The sequence below is a fragment of the Hemicordylus capensis genome, chromosome 4 (assembly GCF_027244095.1).
Source record: "Hemicordylus capensis ecotype Gifberg chromosome 4, rHemCap1.1.pri, whole genome shotgun sequence".
Lineage (NCBI taxonomy): Eukaryota > Metazoa > Chordata > Lepidosauria > Squamata > Cordylidae > Hemicordylus > Hemicordylus capensis.
Window position 1 is genome coordinate 196278256 of NC_069660.1, and position 24409 is coordinate 196302664.

Consider the following 24409-nt stretch of genomic DNA (forward strand, 5'->3'; position numbering starts at 1 on the left):
ACAGGGGATGTTGGGAGGAGAACAAGGGGGGTGGGGCATATTCACCTTTTTCCCACTCCAACTTAGCTGTGTCTCTATACTGCTGCCTACTATTGTTTGGGGGTGTAGCTTGGTGCTGTTGTGACATTCCATTGTTTGTACTATTGGTTTGGTTTGCTTGCTTGCTTTGTTTTAGTTCTTTTAGCAATGTTCCTGTAGGCTGCCTTGAGTGCATGGGAAATCAGAACAGAGGTGCTTTAAATCCATTCATGTGGGATAAATTAAAGGGTGCACCATGCAATGAGAAATCCACTGGTGGGTGACTCAACCATCCCCTACCTCTGGTTACTAGAGTTTCTGAGGTGGGCAGAAGATGTTTGTCTCCCTTAATGATAAACAAGGTTGCAGCTTGTTAATTTTGTCATATAGAATGGAATGAGAATCACTGAGATGCTTATTTACATTGTCCATCCCCCTCAACTGCATAGATCCACCTGTATCTTGGTCATGCCAGAGACCAGGTTAAGTCAAAACATTTGAGAATTCCTCATGAAATGCCTTTTAAGAGCCTCAGTGTACCTTGAATAATGCTTGGCCTGTATTGTCAAGCTTTCCTTCCTTGGGCTTTTCTTTATTATGCCAATAAGTAAGGGCCTTACAGAATGAATCAAAGTAACATACGTTAACCCAGACTGCAGAAATAGACTTGCTAGGTTTACACAATTTTTGATGAAAACATCTATAAAACTATATTGCTTGACTCTCTCACTTGGCAATTCACCAACACAAAGTTATTCAAAACATCAGCTTTCTGTTTTCTTCTCTCTCTTTAAAAAATGCTGCATAATAGGCACCCAGCATATTTCACACCGCAGTAAGCACTTGCCCATGCGGCTTCCCCTATTACGATCCTAGGTGACATTATTGCCTCATACAATTTCCACTGCTGGGGAGGTTATCACTTAATTAACCCTGATAATGTCAAAAGGGAAATGCATAAATGTCAAGCTATTTCCAAGCATTCTTTACTGGTCTTGGAAGAACTGGTAATAGTGTAGATTAAGATGGAACATAATATTAAAAAGTGCATTAAAAATAAACATCTGATCTCTCCCTCTCTCTCTTGAAAGCTTATCCTAGAGATCCAGCTGAAGAACTGCCAGTTGCCCCCACTGAGAAGTCTTAAAGTGTTTTTTAATACCTGAGTGGGAAGTAGAAATGAAAGGCAAATTCTATTTCAGAAGTACTGACATAAAACAAGCAAAAGATAACCTGAAAACCAAGAATGACAGTTTTAAGAAAATGAAGAGAGCTCTTGTTTGTATAAGCACAAATTGGAAACTAATTATGTTGTCATAGGTAGGCTCACATTTAAGAACTTCTTATTGGTCATGTCCAAGGGAAGCTGCTGTTTTTCAAAGCTAGGGATGTGCACAAAACCGGTTTGCCCAGTTTGGTTTGAATTCAAACTGGCTTCGAACTGGGGTGCGCAGATTCGGTTTTGGTTTGACTCAAACCTCCCCTTGGTGTGGTTCAAATTTGAACCCAGTTGAACTGGTTCTAAAAGGTTCTACATAGGGTATAATGGGGACTCAAACCAGCCCATTATACACTATGTAGAGCACCTAGGGACACAAAAGTGGGGTGGGTGGTAGGCACCCAGGGGTGCCCACCAAACCCCAAGGCAATCAGAGACTCCTGTGATTATTGGTGAATTTCTGAAGGTTTTTCAATTTTTGTATTTCTCCCATAGGGAATAATAGGGATTTGAGGATGCCCCATCCCCCTTTGGGGGTGCCAGGTCACACCAAAGTGGGTCTGGGGGCACAGCAGATATGGCCTCAATTCCCCCCAGGCACCCGCAAGTTGATAGGAGTTATTATTGTTTAACCAGGAATTTTTAAAGAATTAATTTTGGGCTCCATAGGAAAGCATGAGATAGAGTCTTCCATTGAAATAACACAGTGTCCTTTCAGCGACTGACCTTAATTGCTCGGAGCAATTTTAATTGGAGCTGGCAAAGAACTGAAGCCATGTTTTCCTGCCTGCCTGCCTCCCAACCACTGATCCACACACTCCCTTACTCCAGACCCACTCTTTCCACTTACCTTTCACATGGCCCCAGTGACAGCAGCAGAAGAATGAAGGGCCCTATTTGCCCTTTCTCTCGCTGATGTCCTGCACCCTGTGAAGATTGGTGCCAAGTGTGCTGTAGTTTTCCCAGTGCAACTGCCATGGGTCAGTGGCAGCTGATTTTAAGATTCCTCGAATCCCTTACATTTTCAGTCACTACAGCATGTGAGAAAGTAGAGAGCAGAGGAGGGGAGTCATGTCTCTCCACTGTTCTGCTAGATCCAGAAGAAAGGTACACAGGAGGAGAATGAGCTTTAGGGAGGTGGACAGGTGAGAGCGGTTGGGCATTCATGAGGGATTGTGGGAACGATCAGATCAGAGCCTGCCTTGCTTCCAATGACATCGGGGGGGTGGGGTATAAGAGGGTCCAAAACTTGGAATTGGGTGTGAAAACACTGAACTATTTCCAAGTTGGGAGGAATAGGTGTTTTTTAAAATCTCAAGTCTAAGCCTATCTGGGCAGTGTTTGTACTTGGCCCATGTATGTGTGAGTAACTACGTGGGTGTGTGTGTGTGTGTGTGTGCGCACGCGCGCTTTCATATATATGAACACCTGAGCACATGGAGGTTGGAATAGGACAGAATGAAATCCTGATATGAATCAATATAAATGTGCTTGTTTTTATGTTTTTTAAATTGGTTGTGCACCACCCAGAGCCTTTGGATGGGGTGGTCTAGAAATGTAATAAATAAATAAAATATGGAAAAACAATGTTGTGTTTAATATCATGTATAGTAGTGATAGTAGTGTGTAGAACCAGCAAGCTAGACCGAGGTAACAGGCATTCCTGAAGACAAATCACATGCGGCCTGAAACACGCATGAAGGTGTATCTCTTTTCTTCCTACCTGGTGCTACTTGCAAAAATGTAACCTGTATGAATACTTTTAAGGGCGATCATGGGACTATTAAATACTTATAAACAAACATGACATCTTCAACTTTTCTCTGCTTATATATCAGCCAGACATCCCCATTAATATTCTATAAAGTTTTATTTCTGTAAATGGTATGGGTTGACACCTCATTCAGTGACATATATGCTTCATATACAAGTTGCATTACATTGTACTGTATCCATCATTTCCAGCAATGACAACTCCGGTGACAATGAGTCAAATGCTCTGACTTCAGCATTTTGCAATATGTATAGCACTGTGCTCTTTTGTGCACTCTGCCTTTAAAAAAAGATTACCTATTAAAATCATTCAGCATGTCACCATTTAGCAGCTAGCCACTCTCTTCCCATCTGTATGTATTATGAGCATTTTTTGATTAGTTAGAGATATGCACAACATATTTATTTTTTCCTTTCATCATCATAACCGTTAAGAGCCTTATTTGTTTTCACAGAACTATATATACATTGAAATCTTATCAAAATTACTCAGATAATAACTATGGGGAAATCCACAGTCACGGCTTTTATTTTGTTTTTCACACGCTTAGCAAAATGAGAAATATTTGCACAAAGCACCATCCAAAGTCCGTGCAAACTATTAAAAGTCATCACATGGTGATGCAAATCCCTTTATGCATGAATGTCACAAAAATGGCGTGTATGCATGCAGAGAGGCCCGAATTGGGCCATAGGTGCACTACCCCCACCCCTAGCACCTACATTGTAAAGGTAAAAAGGACCTTTTCCTCTCACACCCCTGCCTTAGGTTAAGGAACCCCCTGTACTTGTAAAGGGGAATACTTGCTGGATTCCCCTTTACAAGTATACCCCACAAGCTAGTCCACGAGCCAGTTCTTTGAACCAGGGGCTGGTCCAGTTAAAACTCAGACCGGCACCCCACTTTTTGGGGGGGGGGGCTAGTCTGGTTCAAAGTCAGCTCAAATTGAGCCAGCTTGCACAAACCTATAGCCTTGTGTAGAAGACTGAGTTCTGACCATCATGGACATCCTGAAGAGATTATTTCTAGAATTATGTATTAAGTACAAAGGCTAAGATAGCAACATGAATGCTTTGTGGGATTCGTGAGGCCTAGTAACAACTACAGTGCCTGAAGGAAAGACAAAGCTCCAACTACTCTGTCATCCCTCCCTGAAGCCAGATGCCTAGTCCCAAATGTCACCAATCTCCTTTGAACGTGTGTGTGTGTGTGTGTGTGTGTGTGTGTGTGTGTGTGTACACATTAGAGATAAAGTGGCCACATTCGCATGTAACACAAAACCAGAGGTCTCTTCACCTCCTATTTTTCAAACTGCATGTCCAAATGTGGGCAACCACAGTTAAAGCAAAAAATGGACCCTTGTTCCCCTCCCCAATCTGTGTTTTGTACCTTTGGATATCTATTGGTTTCACCACTTCTACCTCCAGTTTAGCAGTGCCAGAGTTACATCCAAACACTGTCACCGCTGTCAGCCTTCCCCACAACTGGAGTTGAGGGAGGAAGCTCCTCTCTCACTCTGGCTGCTATTGACTGTGCAGGCTGTCCTTCATGAAAGAAGGAAGCCCACACAGCCAGCTCCCCTGCCTCTCTGAAGCCTTGCTGACTGCAGAGACGACGCTCTCCAGTACGTCCTAATGCGAGGAGGCATGCAGAACAACAGGTCCATTGTACCCACAGTTTTGTGTTATGTCCAAAGGCGGCCACCGAGAAAATGTTATGTGGAATGCTGCACAGGATTGTTAAATTACACTCACTCAGCTTATTATTTTAGAAAACTTTTCTCATGTTGCAGCCTTCTGAACAAATAGTTTTGGGATTTAATGAGGCGAGTCTCATGATCAGTGAGACTCTCCGGAGGGGGTTCTGCTGGGACAACGGGCCTGGCTCACTCTCCCTGCATAAGATCCAGGCTGTAGCCCTGGGTGGCCAAATCGGCTGCCCACATGACTGCCAGCTCCATCACAGAGCCAGTAGGGGTTGCAGGGATCGTGCTGCCCCCAAAAGTTCCAAGATGCCCCGTGTGAGCACAAGGAACATCCTGGAGAGTTCCCCAGGGCCAGGAGGCTTGTTTCAGCCTCCCAGCGGGGGTCTCCTCATGTGTTGCCACACTGCTGAGCCGCACCACAGCAGCACACGATCAAAAAGATGGGGAGTGCTAGTTAAGGGGGTTAATCTAAGGGGGAGGGCTAGTCTAAGGGGAGGGCTAGTTAAGTAGGTTACCCACTTTGAGGACACCGGGCTTGCCTGCGAGCCTAGTGGTTCTCACGCTCGCCAAAAAGTGAGCTAGGCTCCCTTAGCCCACTTTTTGGCAATCATGAGAATCGCTTCAATGTATTTTTAGAATCCTGTATTAGGCACATGGGTATGTCTTTGATATGAATCCCTAAAGGCATCAGATCGGCAAGGGTGCATAATTTGCAGCATTTGATTAAAGGGGAGGCTTCTGGTCAGGCAGCCCACATAGCCTGAGCTCTACAACAATGGGGAAATATTTTATAGGTTGTGGCTATTATGTTATGGGATATGTTGTTAAGTGGGGTGCTAGGCACAGTGAACTGGCATCAGCTGTCTAGAGGCATCCAAAAGCTGTGAATATGGGTAGGTCTGCTAGATGCCATGGAATCCTTTGAGAGAAAACAAAAGGCATGCATAGAAATTGGGTTGATGTGGTATTGGGTTGATATAGTATCAGCTGATACTAAATTGGGTTGATTTGGACAGAGGCACTCTTACCCCTGGACTTTGGGGTCAAAGCCTCTGGGCCACCAAAATCCTCTTTAATCTGTCTCAGGTGGTATGGTCACCCAGCAGAGCATGATGATGCTTAGTTTGGGGGGCGGGGCTCAACAGGCCTTTAGGTCCAGGCTCCAAAATTACCTAGGTACACCTCTGGATCTGGTATTAGTACAGGATGGAACATCTGGTGAGAGTCAGCAAAGGAGGGAAGATCTGGAGGAGGTACAGGGTCAATTACAAGGGTTCCTATTGCACTCACTTAAGGATATCCCTAATAAGTGTTCAGATATGTTTCTCATTTGCAAAAGCACCATATTTTCCCTGTTTAAGAAATAGTCAAAAGTGCACTGTTATTAACAGCATTCAACTTATAAATGAAAGTTTCCCCACATTTCTTTATACAAGACCAAACATGACTTGTATTTACAAAGTGAAGTCTGGGGGCAAGTATATGGGTGGTGGGAGAGCACTGATACCCTGATGTAGTGTTTCTGATCCCCACAACAACTTATACAATATTTTTGCATAACTCATGCAGACAGTCCACATGGCAGACTAGAAAAATCTTAGCATCAGTAAAGGTTTCCCCCCCACATAGGAAGAGGGCATACAAACAAATGTCATATGCTACCATACTAGGGTTTGTTTGAGGTGAGGGGTGTTAAATTATTATTAAATATCTAAACTGTCTTTAAATCAAACTGGTCCTCCTATACCTTCCAGCACTACATTTCACACAAACCACTGGCCCCTATACTGGGGGAAAGTTTTATATCAATACACCCTGATCCTTATGTGAAGATTGGAACTGACAATGAGCAAGTGAATTGGCCAGAAAGGAAGGCACACAGCCAGTGTATTGTAATGGACAGAGAGTTGGTCATGGACCATAAGACCCGGGGTCAGATCATTGCTCATCAGTGACTCTCACAGGATCATCTAGGCCAGCATCTCTCAGTTTAACTCTCTTTACTAGCTTGTAAATTTAAAATGAGATTGTTTTGGAGTAATGTTCTGGGCTCCTTAAAGGAAGGTTGGAATAAACATTTGATAAAATAAAAATTAATTAGTTCCCCCCCCCGCCATTCCTCCAAAACATCTTGCAGAAGGAGAGAAAGAGAGAACCAGAAGGATAGTTATTGCTATATTATTTATTTTTGTTCCCTCAGTCAAAGCACACACGTACATTCTGCTGCTGAGACATTTCTCTCCTAATCTCATCCCGCTCTGAGATAGACAGAGCTATGAGCTAGGCTCACACTTGAATGTAATTTGTCTGAAAATAATCACAAGCTCAAAGCAGAAGGCCATTTGAACACTTGTTCCTCCTCCTAATAAAGGAGCCTCTATGCCTCTGCTTCTTGTTCAAGTCTTATGATGGTATTGTGTGAGAGTTAAGCAAGGTGGCATTCACTTGCAAGCAACTGACATCTACACGGTCAAGCCAAGATTAGTTCAGACTAAAGATGCAGTGAATATCTGTGACTTGCTGCCTCTGCCTTGAAAGCTATATATTTGCTCTTGCAGATAGGTGTGTTGAACAGGAAGCATATTTCAGAATATGATTGTTGTAGATGGGATGGGGGAAATCAAAATAGTGGTTGAATACAGAAAATGATGTACAGTTAAGCCAGTTGCCCATGTGAGATAGAGCTATTATCTAGATCTATATTATTCATTCATTCATCAATCATATTTATATACCACCTGATTTAACCACCACCTATATATATAGGTGGTGTATATACTCCAAATTACAATATATATATTTGAGTGCCAGTGAGGCACTACCTTGGCATGGTTCTGGGGTTTGCGTGCTTTGAGGAAGCTGAGAGCTATGCCAGAGGTCCAACCATACTGGACAGGTCTCACCAGAGGAGCCAGACCAAGAGTGCCTCTCCCATCAACAATATGGTGAGACGTAACTTTAATAAATCTATACTGGATCGGTCGTCGCCCGGGTCAACAAGGACCGTGCCAGGTGCTGGAGTCCCTGGACATCTGGTGGCAAGTGGGCAACAGGACTCGGGATCTTCAGTTGAGCAACCAGGGCTGGAGACTGCAAGGTTACTGGAAGAAACGTCGCTTAACCGGAAAAAATATATGAAAAATGCCAACAAGGAAATAATGATCTGTTATTACAAGTCTAGTCCAACTAGAAGAGGTTATTTAAAAATAATGTACCAAATTCGGAAAGAGAAGCAACCAGATACAGAAATAACAGAATAAAGGCTAGCAGACCAGAGAAGATTCATAATAAGAAATAAAATATTCACAAGTGTTGAGCTGGAAGAAATGCAAAGAGCAACACAGGCTCAAGATATGGAAGAAGAATTACCACCAACTGAAGCAGTTGCTCAGGCGCAGGTGGAGGAGGTGTTGGAAATCGAGGATGCCACTGTTGCTGAACTGTTTCAAAATCAAAACCAGGCAACCGCCCCTTTGCCTTCACCTCAAAAACCCAAATGCCGTTTATCAGAAAAGCAACAAGAACTAAAGCAAAAAATAACTGAGCACATGAACCAAACAACCACCAGGTTTTGACTTCCAGCTCTAAAAACAGTTGCCAAAAAACAACTTGCTCAGGCATTAAAAGATGTCAATGCTGCGCTTGCAGAAATAAAAACCAAGAATTTGCAAGAAACAAACCAATTAATGTACAGTGCAGCAACAATAACAACACAAGCGCTCGAATATAAGATCAGAGGACCTGTAAAAAAAGAAAGCAGTACATCACCTAAATGGAAGATTAGAATAGAAAATAAAATCTCCAGGTTTAGATCAGATGCTAGTAAATTGAAAGATATGAAAGACAAGTAGCTGAAGAATGAAAACAACAAACAGTATCTGATCCAAAAATACCACCTAGATTCAAGGAAAATTAGAGAAGTCCTGGAAATAATAGAGCAGCAAATAGCAGCAGTGTCAAAGATTAGCAGATACGAAGCCAGAATTACACAACACAGGCAGAATCTCCAATTCCAGTCAAATCAGAAACGTTTCTACCAAAGCATAGAAGGAGAAACTGCAAGAAACCTAGAAACACCAAATAAAGAAGAAACAGTGCAATTCTGGGGGAAATCATGGGACAATCCAATAGATTATAATAAAAAAGCAGGCTGGGTGAAAGAGGTTGAAAAATGTAACCAAATAATGCAAGATCTAATAATAACACCAAAATTAATAAGTGAAAGAACAAAGAAAATTAAAAATTGGGCTGCATCAGGCAACGATGAAATGCATGGCTTTTGGCTTAAACACCTAACAAGCCTTCATAAACAACTATCAAAACAGTTCAATCACATTTTGCAAGGAGGTGATATTGAACAATGGCTAACAACTGGGAAAACTCATCTCATCATGAAAGACCCAGCAAAAGGTGCAGTTCCAAGTAATTATAGACCAATCACCTGCCTGCCAACCATGTTCAAATTATTAACTGGAATAATAGCAGATGAAGTGATGCAACACTTAGTAACTAACAAACAGCTTCCAGTTGAACAGAAAGGAAATTGTCCGAACACCAGAGGCACAAAAGACCAGCTGCTGATTGACAAAATGATATTAGAAAATGGCAAGAGAAGAAAAACAAATCTAAGTGTTGCATGGATTAACTACAAGAAAGCCTTCGATTCATTGCCTCATACATGGATACTAAAATGTTTAGAAACAACTGGTGTCAGCAAAAACATTCAGATATTTATTTTAAAAAGAAATGAGCATGTGGAGTAGACAGTTAACAATCAATGGCGAGACACTTGGACAGGTTAGCAATAGAAGAGCTATTTTCCAAGGGGACTCACTATCCCCTCTGTTGTTTGTAATCGCTATGACTGCACTTTCACAAATACTAAACAAAACAGGCCTCGGATACAAAACATCTAAAACAGCAAGTAAAAAAAACCATCTGCTATACATGGACGATCTGAAGTTGTATGGAAAGTCCCAGTCAGAAATCAAATCACTGCTAAACACTGTCCGTATATTCAGTAGCGATATAGAAGTGGAGTTTGGACTAGACAAGTGAGCTATATTAATAATGAATAGAGGAAAAATAACAAAAACAGAAGGAATAGAACTGCCCAATGGAAGTAAGATCAAGAACCTGGAAGAGAAAGAACGTTACAAATACTTGGGCATTCTCCAGGCTGAAATTAAAAGAAAAATTGGAAGTGAATACATCAGGAGAGTTAGAAAAATCCTCAAGTCCAAACTCAATGGCGGGAACATCATACAAGCCATAAACACCTGGGCTATACCTATTATCAGATACACTGCAGGGATAATAGACTGGACCCAGGTAGTGCTAAAGACGCTAGATCGTACTACCAGGAAAATAATGACCATCAATCATGCTCTGCACCCCCGTAGTGATGTAGATAGGCTATACCTCCCTCGCAGCTCATGTGGAAGAGGAATGCTGCAAGTCCATCAAACACTAGAGGAGGAGAAAAGAGGCCTTGAAGAATATATCAAGGACAGTGAAGAAGATGCACTTCAAATGGTCAATAATGAGAAACTATTCAACACCAATGAAACAAAGCAGGCCTACAAGAAAGAACAAGTCAAGAACCGAGCAGAAAAATGGAGAAATAAGCCACTGCATGGTCAATATTTGCACAATATAAGTGGAAAATCAGACATCACCAAGACCTGGCAATGGCTTAAGAATGGCAACTTGAAGAAAGAAACAGAGGGTTTAATACTGGCTGCACAAGAACAGGCACTAAGAACAAATGCAAAAAGAGCAAAAGTCGAAAAATTGACAACAAACAGCAAGTGCCGCCTTTGTAAAGAAGCAGATGAAACCGTGGACCACCTAATCAGCTGTTGTAAAAAGATCACACTTACTGACTACAAACAAAGGCATGACAAAGTAGCAGGGATGATACACTGGAACATCTGCAAAAAATACAAGCTACCTGTAGCCAAGAATTGGTGGGACCATAAGATTGAAAAAGTTGAAGAAAATGAAGATGTAAAAATATTGTGGGACTTCCGACTACAGACAGACAAACATCTGCCACACAATACACCAGATATAACTGTACTTGAGAAGAAAGAAAAACAAGTCAAAATAATCGACATAGCAATACCAGGGCATAGCAGAATAGAAGAAAAAGAAATAGAAAAAAATCACCAAATACAAAGATCTACAAATTGAAATTGAAAGGCTGTGGCAGAAAAAGACCAAAATAATCCCAGTGGTAATTTGCACCCTGGGTGCAATTCCAAAACAACTTGAAGAGCACCTCAACACCATAGGGGCCACAGAAATCACCATCAGCCAATTACAAAAAGCAGCTTTACTGGGAACAGCCTATATTTTGTGACGATATCGATAATAACCAACAGTATGGATGATAAAATTCAGCCATCCCAGGTCCTTGGGAAGGACTTGGTGTCTGGATAAAACAAACCAGTCAATAACACCTGTCTGACTGTGTAAACAAGAAATTATTACTATTTATTTCCTGTTACTGGAAGCTGTTTGTTAGTTAATAAGTGCTGCATCTGCTATTATTCCGGTTAATATTTGAACATGTTTGGCAGGCAGGTGATCGGTCTATAATTACTTGGAACTGCACCTTTTGCTGGGTCTTTCATGATGAGATGAGTTTTCCCAGTTGTTAGCCATTGTTCAATATCACCTCCTTGCAAAATGTGATTGAACTGTTTTGATAGTTGTTTATGAAGGCTTGTTAGGTGTTTAAGCCAAAAGCCATGCAGTTCATCGTCGCCTGGTACAGTCCAATTTTTAATTTTCTTTGCTCTTTCAAAGAAAAGAATAGGTATCCCTGCTACCTTTATTAATTCTGGTGTTATTATTAGATCTTGCATTTGTTGGTTACATTTTTCAACCTCTTTCACCAGCCTGCTTCTTTTATTATAATTTATTGGATTGTCCCATGATTTCCCCCAGAATTGCACTCTTTCTTCTTTATTTGGTATTTCTATGTTTCTTGTAGTTTCTCCTTCTATACTTTGGTAGAAACATCTCTGATTCGACTGGAATTGGAGATTCAGCCTGTGTTGTGTGATTCTGGGGTAGATAGACACCAGAAACAAAAGATAGACACCAGAAACAGTCACTGGAGGTACTGTGCTGGTGTTGGATAGGGCCAGTTACTCTCCCCCTGCTAAATAAAGAGAATCACCACATTTAAGGGTGCCTCTTTGCCAAGTTAGCAGGGGTATTTTTAAAAAACACTTTTAAATCCTTCACAGAATTAAAACAATTAAAAACTATTCACAGCATTAAAAAAATTAAAACAATTGCACGGAGTAAAACAAGGTTTAAAATTAATTTTAATTAATGGAACTGAATTAAGCTTGGAAAACAGTGTTTTAAGTTCTTTTTATAATTAATCAGAGATGGAGAAGCTCTTATTCTGACAGGGAGTGCATTCCAAGCCCTGGGGCAGCCACAGAGAAGGCCTAGCACTGAGTCACCACTAGATGATCCAGTAGCAACTGTAACTGGATTTCCCCTGATTAACCTTAATAGGCATCAGGGTTCATGACAAAGGAGACACTCTCTTGAGTACCCTGGACCTAAGCCGTTCAGGGCTTTATAGGTAATGACCAGCACTTTGTAGTTCACTCAGAAATATATCTGCAGCCTGTGCAATTCTTTCATAATCAGTATTATATGGTCCCTTTGGGTTGTCCCAGAGGCCAACCTTGCTGCTGCATTCTGTACCAGTTGTAGTTTCTGGACTACATACAAAAGCAGCCCGACATAGAGTGCATTACAGTAGTCAAGCCTGGAGGTTATCAGCATATATACCACTGTTTTAAGGTCATTTACCACTAGAAATGGGTGTAGCTGATGTATCAGCCAAAGTTGATAAAAAGCACTCCTGGCCACTGCCTCAACCTGAGAAACCAGACAGACATTTTGGATCCAGGAGCACTCCCAAGCTACATACCTGATTTTTCAGAGCAAGTGTAACCCCATCCAGAATAGGCAGAACTAAATCATCTCTCAGGTCTTGACCCCCCACAATCAGGCCATCTTATTTATTTATTTATTTATTTACTTATTTACTTATTTACTTATTTACTTATTTACTTATTTTTGCATTTATATACCGCCTTTCGTTAAAAAGATAACCCCAAGGTGGTTTACAAAAGTTAAAAACATACAATAAAAAGACAATAAAAACATCATGTTAAAAGTATTAAAACATATAAAAACAGGCATAAAAACAATACAACAAATACAACAAATATTTGGATTCAACCTCAGTTTGTTATCCCTCATTCATCCCATTACTGCTTACAGGCAGGCATTTAGGAAAGTTATGCCATTTCATGAAGAAGGTGATAGGGAGAAATAGATTTGGGTGTCATCAGCATATTGATAACACCCTGCACCAAATCTCCTGATGATGTCTCCCAGCAGTTTCATGTAGATTCTAAAGAGCATTGGAGACAATATGGAAGCTTGTGGAACTCCATACAGTAACTCTTGCTTTGTATACTCAAGAGGTAGGAACAGAAGCACTGTAAAACAGTGCCACCTAATCCCACCTCCCTCAGGCAACTCAGAAAGATACCACAGTCGATGGTATCAGAAGTCACCGAGAGATCCAAAAGGATCCACAGAGTTGGATTCCCTCTGTCAATATCTAATTGGAGATCATCCATTAGACTGACCATGATATGGTTCCAGATAATCTGTATCATCCAAAACTACCTGGAGTTGAGAGGCCACCACCCACTCAATCACCTTGCCCAACCATGGAAGGTTGGAAACGGGTATGTAATTAGCTAACTCTGAGGGATCCAATGCAGGTTTATTCAAATGAGGTCTAATAACAGTCTCCTCAAGACAAGGAGACAGCCTGTCCTCCCTCAGAGAAGCATTTATGATGTGTACCAGAACTGCTCCAATCATCTGATTGTTAGATAAAATAAGCCTAGTTGGGCAAGGGTCAAGAGAGCACAGTCCAAAACAGCTTGTCCACATCCTCAGGAGTCACAAACTGAAAGCGATCCAGTCTGACCACATAAGAGGAGTTGCTGGATACCTCCATAACCAACTCTTCCCTAATTGTAGAATCCAGTTCAGCATGAATACGAGAGTTTTTGTCCACGCACAAAATTATTAAAAGCACCACAGGAGGTAACCGATGGTTCCAAATTTGGATTCAAGGGAGGGGGCTCATACTAGCTCTCTGGCAACCCTAGACATGGATGTGAACTTATTAATGCAGTGCGGGCAGAAAATAACTGCTTCTTTGTCACATGTATTGCCAGAGCATAGATCTTCAAATGTGTTCTATGTTGTAGCCTTGATTTGAGTCAAGTCTTACTCCATTTGTGCTCTAGACATCTACCTCGCTGCTCCAGCTCCCATAATTCATCCAAATACCACAGGGCTAATTTTGAAGCAGGTCAGACAGGACACTTAGAAACAATTGTGTCTACTGCTCTTGTAAGTTATTTATTCTAAGTTTGCACCAAAGCATTGACAGAATCATTGGCAGAGGCAATTCGAAACCCTTCCAAGGCTTCTTGCAATCCTATTGGATCCAATACCCTTCTCGAGTGGAACAACCTAAAGGATCCTTCATCCCTGTAGAGGTGGGTTGTGGTTGCAAACCAAACGATGGTCCATCCTTTACAATGGAGAAATAACAGGAGTCCCCACTCATGGAAAACCACCCTGATCAGAGTATAAGATCAAACTGAGCATGTGACCAGCAGCATGCATCAGGCTTAAGTAGAGACACTCAGTATGGGCCAATTCATTTACAGCATTCCTGATAAGGGAGACAGTATTCTTGTAGACCACAGCCATACCTCCTCCTTGCCCATATCCTCTTACTGGATCCACCAAAAAGTTAGGAGTGTGCATGGAACTGGCTGGTTCATTTTGGTTCGAGTCTGAACCAGACCCCAAATGGACCAGGCCAGTTCAGTCCAGCACCCCCTCAAAACACCCTCCAGTTCAATTCGGTCCAGTCGGTTGCGGGGGGGGGTTCATGAGCTTTAAAAGAAATAATTTAATTTAAAAAGAAACAACAACAAAAAACTTACCCCCTCTGGGGGGTTCCCAGAGGTGAGGGATGGTCCGCAGAGGTTCCTCCTCTCTCCGCCCGCCACTCATCCATCCAAAACTGGCCTGTTCGGTTTTTCTTCAGCCTGTTTGCACCTTTCCCCCAGTGCTGTAGCTATTTTGGAGGTCGCCACATCTGTGCAATGGGCCTCTGCTTGGCCTGAGTCATGCCAGGCCATGCTGAGGCCCATTGCACAGGAGTGGCAGCCTCCAAAATGGCCAACACACCGGTGGGGGAAAGGCCCAAATGGGCTGAAGAATGGCCGAACAGCCCAGTTTTGGATGGATAGGAGGCCGGCGGAGAGAGGAGGAACCTATGCGCACCACCCCCACCTCTGAGAACCTCCCAGTCAGGGCAAAAGCCAGTGTGGTGTAGTGGTTAGAGTGTTGGACCAGGACCAAGGAGACCTGAGTTGAAATCCCCATTCAGCCATAAAACTCACTGGGTTAGTCCAGGCCAGTCATATCTCTCTCAGCCTAACCTACCTCATAGGGTTGTTGTGAGGATAAACATAACCATGTACACCGCTCTGGACTCCTTGGAGGAAGTTTAATTTTTTAAAATTATTATTATTTTTAATTGACAAACCCCTGAACAGGCCAGGGGGGTTAGGTCTGGGATCAAACCAAATGAGGTAGTTTGGTTTGAACCTGAACTGTCAAACCAAACCGGTTCGATGCTGAACACATTCAGTGTTGAACCTGTGTGTTTATACCTACACAGATCTGCTGGGAGAACTACTGTTTGAAAGTGTCAACTCACTGTGCAGCAGCTGTGAAAAAGGCAATTTCCATGCTAGGGGTGATTAGGAAGAGGATAAAAAATAAAAATGCTTGTATTATAATGCCCTTATACAAATCTATGGTGCGGCCACTTTTGGAGTACTGTGTACAGTTTTGGTCACCGTATCTTCAGATGGAGATTGTAGAACTGGAAAAGGTGCTGAAGAGGGCAACCAAGATTCTCCGGGCCTGGAATGCCTTCCTTATGAGGCAAGGCTACAGCATCTGGGGCTCTTTAGTTTGGAAAAGAGGCAACTACAGAAAGACATGATAGATGTGTATAAAATTATGCATGGAGTAGAAAGAGTGGACAGAGCGAGCTTTTCCACCCTCGCTCACAACACTAGAACCAGGGGTCATCTCATGAAACTGAAGGTCTGGAAATTCAGGACTGACAAAAGGAAGTACTTTTTCACACATTGCATAATTAACCTATGGAATCTCGGCCATAGGATGTGGTGATCGCCACTAGCTTCGATGGCTTTAAAATGGGCTTAAACAAAGTCATGAAGGACAGGTCTATCAATGGCTACTAGTCTGGTAGCGGTAGGCCAACTCCAGCCTCAGAGGCAAGATGGCACTAAATATCAGTTTCAGGGGAGCAAGAGCAGGAGAAAGGGCATGACCTCACCTTTTGCTTGTGGGTTTCTCAGAGGCATCTGGTGGGCCGTAGGGATGTGCACGGAACCACGGAGGCGTGGTGTGGCACTTGGGGGCATGTAGCTTTAAGGGGGGGTGGTAGTACTTACCCCCCCCCCCCCCGCCGCTCTTCCCCCTCCGGCGCTGGTGTGTTTTAAAATCTTTCTGGGGCGGCAGAGTTCCTCCCTGCCGCCCCTGCCCCCATTGTTGTCATCCAAAGCCTTCAAAGGACTACAGCTAGCGGTGCGCATGCGCCCTGCGCGGTGCGCACACTTGTTTCCGCCGCTGGCGCGCGCACGCCACAAACATCATGGCACGTGCGCACCAGCGGCAGAGATGAGCATGTGCGCCGCACAGGGCGCATGCGCACTGCTAGCTGTACTCCTTTGAAGGCTTTGGATGACAACGACGGGAGCAGGGGCGGCAGGGAGGAACTCTGCCGCCCCAGGAAGATTTTAAAACGCACCAGCGCCAGAGGGGGAAGAGCCGCGGGGGGGGAAGTACTACCAACCCCCCCTTAAAGCTACATGCCACCGCCCTCCCGAACCTCCGGGCCCCCGGACCTCCGAACCGGTCCGGCGGTCTTTTACATTGTGCCCGGACCGAACCGTGCACACTCCTAGTGGGCCACTGTGTGAAACAGAATGCTGGACTAGATAGGCCTGGAGCCTGATCCAACAGAGCTGTTCTTATGAGAATTTGGGACCAGACTGGACCACCAGCTTTCCCCGACCAGGTCTCCACAGTGCATATTAGCACAGCTCTTTCATCCAGAATCATATAATGGATGATCTTTGGTTTGTTTTGGACTGACCTGGCATTACAGAGTAGCAAGATTAGTCTCTATACGTGATTGACACTGCTCCCCAAGGACAAAGAGCTGATAGGCCAACTGGAAGGAGAAACAGCTATTAAGTTTCTGATTTCCCTTCCCCTGTAATGGTCTGCTGAACTATCAACACCATGACTTTGTTGATTCCTCACCAGCACTGGAATGGACACCCCAGAGTCACCCCTCATCTCTCCATCTCTGGACATCCCAAGACACATACCTATACCAGACACAATCAATAATAAGGCCACTATCATTCAGTGATACACCACTATCAGAAGGCCCCACCCCAGCCCTCAGACCCACCACTGAAGGCCTCCACCAAAGACCAGCCCCCATTGGTGGCAACCAGCAGGTGGCTGCGGCAGAGGCTGTACCCCCAAATTGCTGTCCTTTATAAGGACCAAACGTTAGAACAAAAACCCTACTGGGTGACTCTCACTCACCCTATGGGGCAGAGTTGGCCCAGGTGCTCAATGTTAGAGCAATTAGAAAGGGCAAAGCAACAGATAAGCAATCAGGAGGGAGGCTGGGAGAGACCATATCCACAGCTCAGATTGCTCTCCCAGCCCAGAAGGGAGGAGGAGCAGAGGGTAGATAGAATAAAGCTGTACGTCTCAGCATCTCCTTCAACTTGCCTTCTTATTATACTGCATTAAAAACTGTTTATGCTTTGGAATAGAAAACATGAATCTCCACGAAGGCTATTGTGAATAGTAATCACTTGCCCTGCATGGCATCATTTCAGAATTCTATTGCACAAACAGCATCCCACTCTTTAATATCCAGTGTCAATGTTGAAAAGGTGGCAATATTAGTGTAAATAAAAGGGTAATTTCTACACATCCTGGGTTAGAGTTAAACAATATTTTCTGCAGTTGGTATAAGTGTAATCTGGAAAGGACCAAAGGCAACATCTTCAAGTGGTATCTGAAATCAGGCAGTTGAGTGGAGAGATTTGCCATGCTGGTAATTTTTATTAATTTCAAAGAGCAAAATTACTCAAAGTAGCCCCATTAAGTTAAAAGGACAGTTTAGTCATTGAGCAATTTTCCTCATTATGTCAGCCACTGTTTCGAAGAACTGAAATAACTGGCCATATCTAGTTTACTAACCAATTTTGACAGGGACTGTCAATGGAGCACAGAGCAACTATCCAGGAATCATAGCACACCTACGAAGTTATCCATAGCATAATTATCTGCCCCAGATTCTAGTAGTCATATGCTTAGGAGCATGTTGCATTCATCATGTTTCGGAGAAGCTGACCATCGGTCACTGAGAGACCCATGTCTTAACAGTTTATTTACTCAGACTGCTAAACTTGGACTGTACAGCTTTTGTTTTGATTTCTAATGGTTTTTACTAACCTAGAACCTAAACAGAAGTTAGTACAGAGCAAGAAACACATGGGGAGACAGCATTTGCTGCCCGCCCTCAGCTGCACAGAGGCCTTGGGTAACCACTAAATCACACACCATTGGCTCCAAAAAACCTAGTTTGGGAACTGAAGGAATGGCAGACTGTTATAAATGGAGCAAGGATTTTGCTATATATGTTAAATACATACTTTATAGGATGGAGAGAAAGAGTATTATGAAAAATGTATTTACCTTCTTAATGAAGTTGGATCTTGTCTGTCATCCTGAGATCCAGCAAATTTGCCAACACCTGATCCAGAGACTAACAACTTTTTTAACAGTCATGACAGCCAAGCAACTTAACCACTTGTTTGTCATGTGTTCGTCAGGTAGTCTTTCACCTGTGAAAGTCATGGAAATGGTTTTTGACATGCAGCACCTGATGTAGGGAATGCTCATGCCAATCGCATATACTATATAGAATTTATGGAAGGTGAGTGTGCATTGATTAAAGACAAACAGAAACTGCAGTAAACTGTCAGTCATTGACTGCTGTTGTTCTTCATGGTGTTTAATTGCTCTTGGCAAGCTTCACCTCAGGTTCCATGTGTATCTCATGTCCATAATATTCTATTCATGGCTTTAATTTTTAAAAGTCAAGAACTCACACTATGTCTGGATCCAGAGGTCTGCGATGTGATTTACATTTTTCAAATTGAAACTGCAGGCTCTCCAAACTCCGTTTTCATGTTACGTCTGAACCTGGCCATAGTGTGAGTTCTTGACTTTCAAAAAAAATTTCTTGACCCAGCCAGAGAGAAGCACCACAAGAATGGAGCAGCCATGATACTGGGCATGTCTGTGCCACTGCCTCTATGATAGCAGTTTGAAAATCAGCACAATACCATGTTTATGGTGGCATCCAGGTTCGGACATAATGCTTTGGCAGCCAAACTGGAGGTCTTGGTGGTAAACCCTTGTGTAAACCAAAGGTTCAAATTGGAGTTTAGCGAGGCAAACCGCAGGTTGCTTTTGGCCCAAAGCCACAGTTTACCGAATTCAGACATTATGGAGTTCCAAACTCTGCCCCATTTAATTTCACTTTCACATTATGTCTGAACCCGGTCTCAGAGTGAAGGCAACTGTCACCAACAAGAACATATTTCTTTTCATAAAATTGTATTTGAGGTCCTCTAGTTACTCTTTCAAGTACTAGCAAAAGAAACATGGCAGTCTACATGTCACCAAATCCCTCTTCAGAATCTCATGATCAGAATTTCAGTGACATGTTTCTTCTCTTACAGAAGTGCTTCTGGAGTGCAGACAAGACTCAGAGCTATTAGCATGCTTTCACAACAGCATGAGCACAAGAGAATGTGGGGGAGTTGAGGGAGGGCTTCCATTATTTCCCTGCAGACCTACTAACACATCTCCTTCATTAGTCAGAACCAGCTAATTGAGCAAAGAGGCACCTTTTAAAGTGATATTTAGCATATTTAGCAGGGGGAGAACAACTGTCCCTATCCAACCCCAGCTCAGCACCTCTCCAGTGGTTTATTTAATTTATTTACCTATGTAAACTCAGAACTTTTGTTGGAAAATGGTACATAATTATTCAGAGTAGATAAATGTTCAGTACATAAATATTCAGAGGAGGAGGAGGAGGAGGAGGAGATTTATGTAGCACTTTTCAGCAAAATAAGTTCTAAGAGAAGTTCACATAGAAAGAAAAAAGTTGGTTCCCTATCCCAAAAAGGCTTACAATCTAAAAAGAAACACAAAGTAGACACCAGCAACAATCACCTGAGGGATGCTGTGCTGTTGGACGGGGACAGTTTCTCTCTCCATGTAATTAAACATGAGAGAATCACCACTTCAAAAGATGCCTCAGTCAGCAGGGTCCTCTCCAATGTTAAAAAATAAAAACAGCTTCTCCAATAGGAATCAGGAAGCGCCATATATGCACAAGAGGATTTGTCTCTCTGGACTTTTTATAACTCTGTGGTTTGGTTGGCCTGGCCTTGCTGGAGTAGAAATGGCTCCTGCTTGCTGCAGGGGTGGAGAACATTAGTGAGTAAAGGAGGCTTTCTTAACCACTGTAGGCTCTCTAAGATGCTATACGGCCTTAATATACTGTGAGACTATTCTCACAATGGGGGAAAACCAGGCTAAAGGAGCCCAGCCCGGTTTCCCCCCATCATGAGAACCACCAGGCTCCCAGGTGAGCCTGGTGGTTCTCTGGTGACTAGCCTGCCAAAGAGGCTCTCCCCTTAACCCCGGTTAGCAGAGCAAGTGCTCTGCTAACCAGGGTTTTCTGGTTGTGTGTCACCGCAGCACAGCTCCATGCTGTGGCAATACACGAGGAGACCCAGGATGACCCGCACACTTGTGTAGGGCATCCTGGGACTTCCGGGGGCAAGGCGGCCCCCCATCCCCACCACTCCAACCGGCTCCGTGACGGAGCCATTAATTGTGTGGGTGGCCAGTTGGCTTCCCAGAGACAGCTCGGTAATTGTCTGCAGGGAGGGGTATGTTAACCCACTCTCCCCGCAGACCCGCTGGAAGCGCTCCTCACCAATCGTGAGAAGAGCTTCTGTGACTGGAAGTTGCTAAAGTGAAAGAGTAAGGGTAAGCATTTTTTGGGTGAGTACCTGCTTCCTCTTGGAGTCTTCCCTATTGCCCAGTATAGCACACAGGTAGGAATCATTTTTAATAATCTGTGTTTCCCCTGCAATAACATCTTAACCTTCTGCAGAAAAGACTTAACCCTTCAGTTACTTGCTGAGGAACCCTATTTTGGTGCCACAGAATGTCTGTATTATTATTATTATTATTATTATTATTATTATTATTATTATTATTATTATTAATTCGATTTCTATACCGCCCTTCCAAAAATGGCTCAGGGCGGTTTACAAACAGAAATAAAACATTGCAGAAGATTTAGAACGGTAGTTTCTGACAGACCTCGAAGTCATGTGATCCTGGCGAGTCATAAAAGGCTTCACCATAGATTCACATGAACTGAGAGTTCACATCAGCAGTCACTTAATATTTTCCTGCGGCTCTGCATTACATGTCCACCATTATTGACCATCTCACTGAAGAACTCTTGATACATTTCTAAGGAATCCTAGGGTTCCCTAGAACATATTTTGAAAACTATTGCTGTAACTCATATGTATGCTGTACAATAACTGAAGCAGAGGCAAATGTATTCGGTGTTGATCTGTTAGGAGGTTCTGCTTTATATCAAGAGATAATCAACAGATTGCTGTTTTTTTCCCCCTCCTGCTGAAAAGAGATTGCTTATTTCTTGCCATGGTAATTTTACATTCCATCTCTCAAAAAGAAAAATTCTTCTGTGAGTTCTATTGACAGCCTGTTTGCCTCATTTGGTTACTGATAAAAATAGACATGTTTTGAGTGCTCTTCAGTTTTATTCCTCTCAGATGTCTTATTTACTTTGTTAATTGAGTTTTCCCGGCCAAGATGTAGCATATCCTTTACTTCTGTGAGTCTTAATTTCAAATTATACAGCACAGAATTAATATACCTAACTGTGGCCCTAAATGTTGTACTAACCTTTTATAATTCTAGCAAGTTTCATGAAGCAGAGCTCTTCTCACACTAAATAGAAAATTCCAGGTTTCTCTATCTCTATATGTAGGTTGTATGGCTTATAATGAGATCTTTTGAATATTTTATTTGTAGCCTTTCCTCACTTTGAGGAAACATTTGCTCACTTTTTATAAAATGAAATATATTACAGTTGTACCCCTGATGTGACTGGATTTCCTGATTTTTTTCCTTTTCTAAAACAAGCCACAAAGGGAATCAAATTGGAGTGAAGTATAACATTACAGTGAAACAAAGTGTAAAGTCATAGCATTATTCTAATTGGTGGGAATTGTTGCATTTCCCCCAATATATTTCTAATATCTGGTACCACTGATGAAGGGTAGTATAAATATGCTAAGTAGTATAACAGGATTTCTCTTTCACAATATACATTCAAGACAGCAGCTGACAAAATACATCTCAGGATGGTAAACATCAATCCAAAGACCAGATCCTAGTTGGCAGATACTGCCATATGACTCAGACTTTGCAAGCCACATCCCTTCACAGCCTCAGGCTGCATTCGCACATAACAAATGTCAAATGGACCCACGGTTCTGCCCCCTGCCATGTGCTTACCTGACTGCATTCAGATGTATCACCCAGAACCCGAACTGCATTCAGGGAGACTGCAGAAAGGAAGAGGAACTGGCTATGTGGTATGGAGAACTTGGCTGCCGGGCTTCCTCCTTCACATGAAGGACAGCTGTGGCAGCTGATCAGAACAGAAAGAGGGAGGACTTCCTCCCTCAGTTCTAGTTTTGGAGAATCGAGCCTTAGGTTCTGCATTTGGGCATATAGCAGACAGCTGCTAACCTCAGGTAGGAGCAGTGAAACTTAAAACAGACCAAGGGTTCCAATTGGAGTTTGGGGAGGGAAACCTCATGTTGCTTTTCCAACAGGGCAGAGGTTTCATGCCTTTGGACGTACAAGAAATACAACCTCTGCCCCATTTAACTCCTGTTTCATATGTGCAAATTGAGCCATGGTTTCAACCTCAGTGGCTCACATATGGCGTAGCAAGCTGCCTGTCTAAGCAACAGGCATGCTCACTGCTTCTGCAACACTTTAAATTCCACTGGTGCTATTTGTGGCAGTGGGGATGCTCCATGCCTAATTGCCTATTAACTATTGCATTCTTGCACTAGTCCCATTATTTCCAGTGGGAGTAGCAGCAGGAGTGCAAAGGAAGCACTCCTTAGTAGACACGGAGCCTCCACCTTTGCAAGCCACATGGAGGGCTTTAAGGTGCCATGGAAGCAGTAAGGCTGTTGCTTAGATAGGCGGCTTGTTCCACAATATGTGAACAAGTATGTACTGTATAAGCTGTTGGAGGGGAGGGTTTTATGCAGCAGAGGATGTGTGTGTGAGGGGGAAAACAGCTCGTTAGGTGTACCTGAAGACTGATGTACAAGGTCCAAAAGATTTATTAGGGAAATTACATGCTAGGATAGAAAGCCCATGTCCCTGCAGCTTGCTGTCATGATGCTGGGAAAGAGAGGAGAAATAAATAGGAAGGAAGTAACCTAAGGTACTGCTTATCTTGAGCTGGATGCTCTGGCAATGGGGTTCAAACACCTTTTATTCTGCACAGTTGGGTCATTTGATAGAGCAGGAGCTCCTTGCCTGGTCTTTGCTGCTGCTTCAGATGACCAGAGAACAGTATTGCAAGTACTAGCTCAGGAAAGATCAGATGACTCAAGTAGCAAGTACGGTTCCAACAAATCCTCTTGCATTATTTAGACATAGCATTGTATATGTGTCTGTACACAAGCACATGTTTTTGTGTGTGAATGATTGTAAGTGCATTCATTTTAAAAGTGAGGGACAGGCTCCCTTAAGTACAGGCTTCCTTAAGTGCAGGGTGCAGATATGAAGCGTACAATTGTATATGTGCTGAATGTGTGTGAATGACTGTATATGTGTACAGTTCTGTATGTGCACACACCATAAACAGGTTCTTCATGTATTCAATATTAGGGATGTGCATGGAAACCTTCGGCGCCGTCGGGGGTAGCACTTTAAGGGCGGGGGAGGGTGTACTCACCCCTCCCGCTGCATTTTCCCCACCGGCGCGTTGTTTTTTATAAGCCCCTCGGGGCGGCAGCATTCCTCCCTGCCGCCCCAACTTCCCTGTCGGCCGGAAGTGGCCGGAAGTCCCGAATGCGCATGCGCCCATCATGCGCACGCACGGCAGAAGGGTGCGCGCACATGCTGTCTTCTAAATCCCTTTGCAAGGTCAGTTTGCATTTCAATCACACTGAATACAACACATACTTAACTAAACCATTCATGCTCAACAGCTTTTTGCATATCTTATCTTCTGCTAATCACTCAGTGCCTCAGCTGGAGTGGAGAG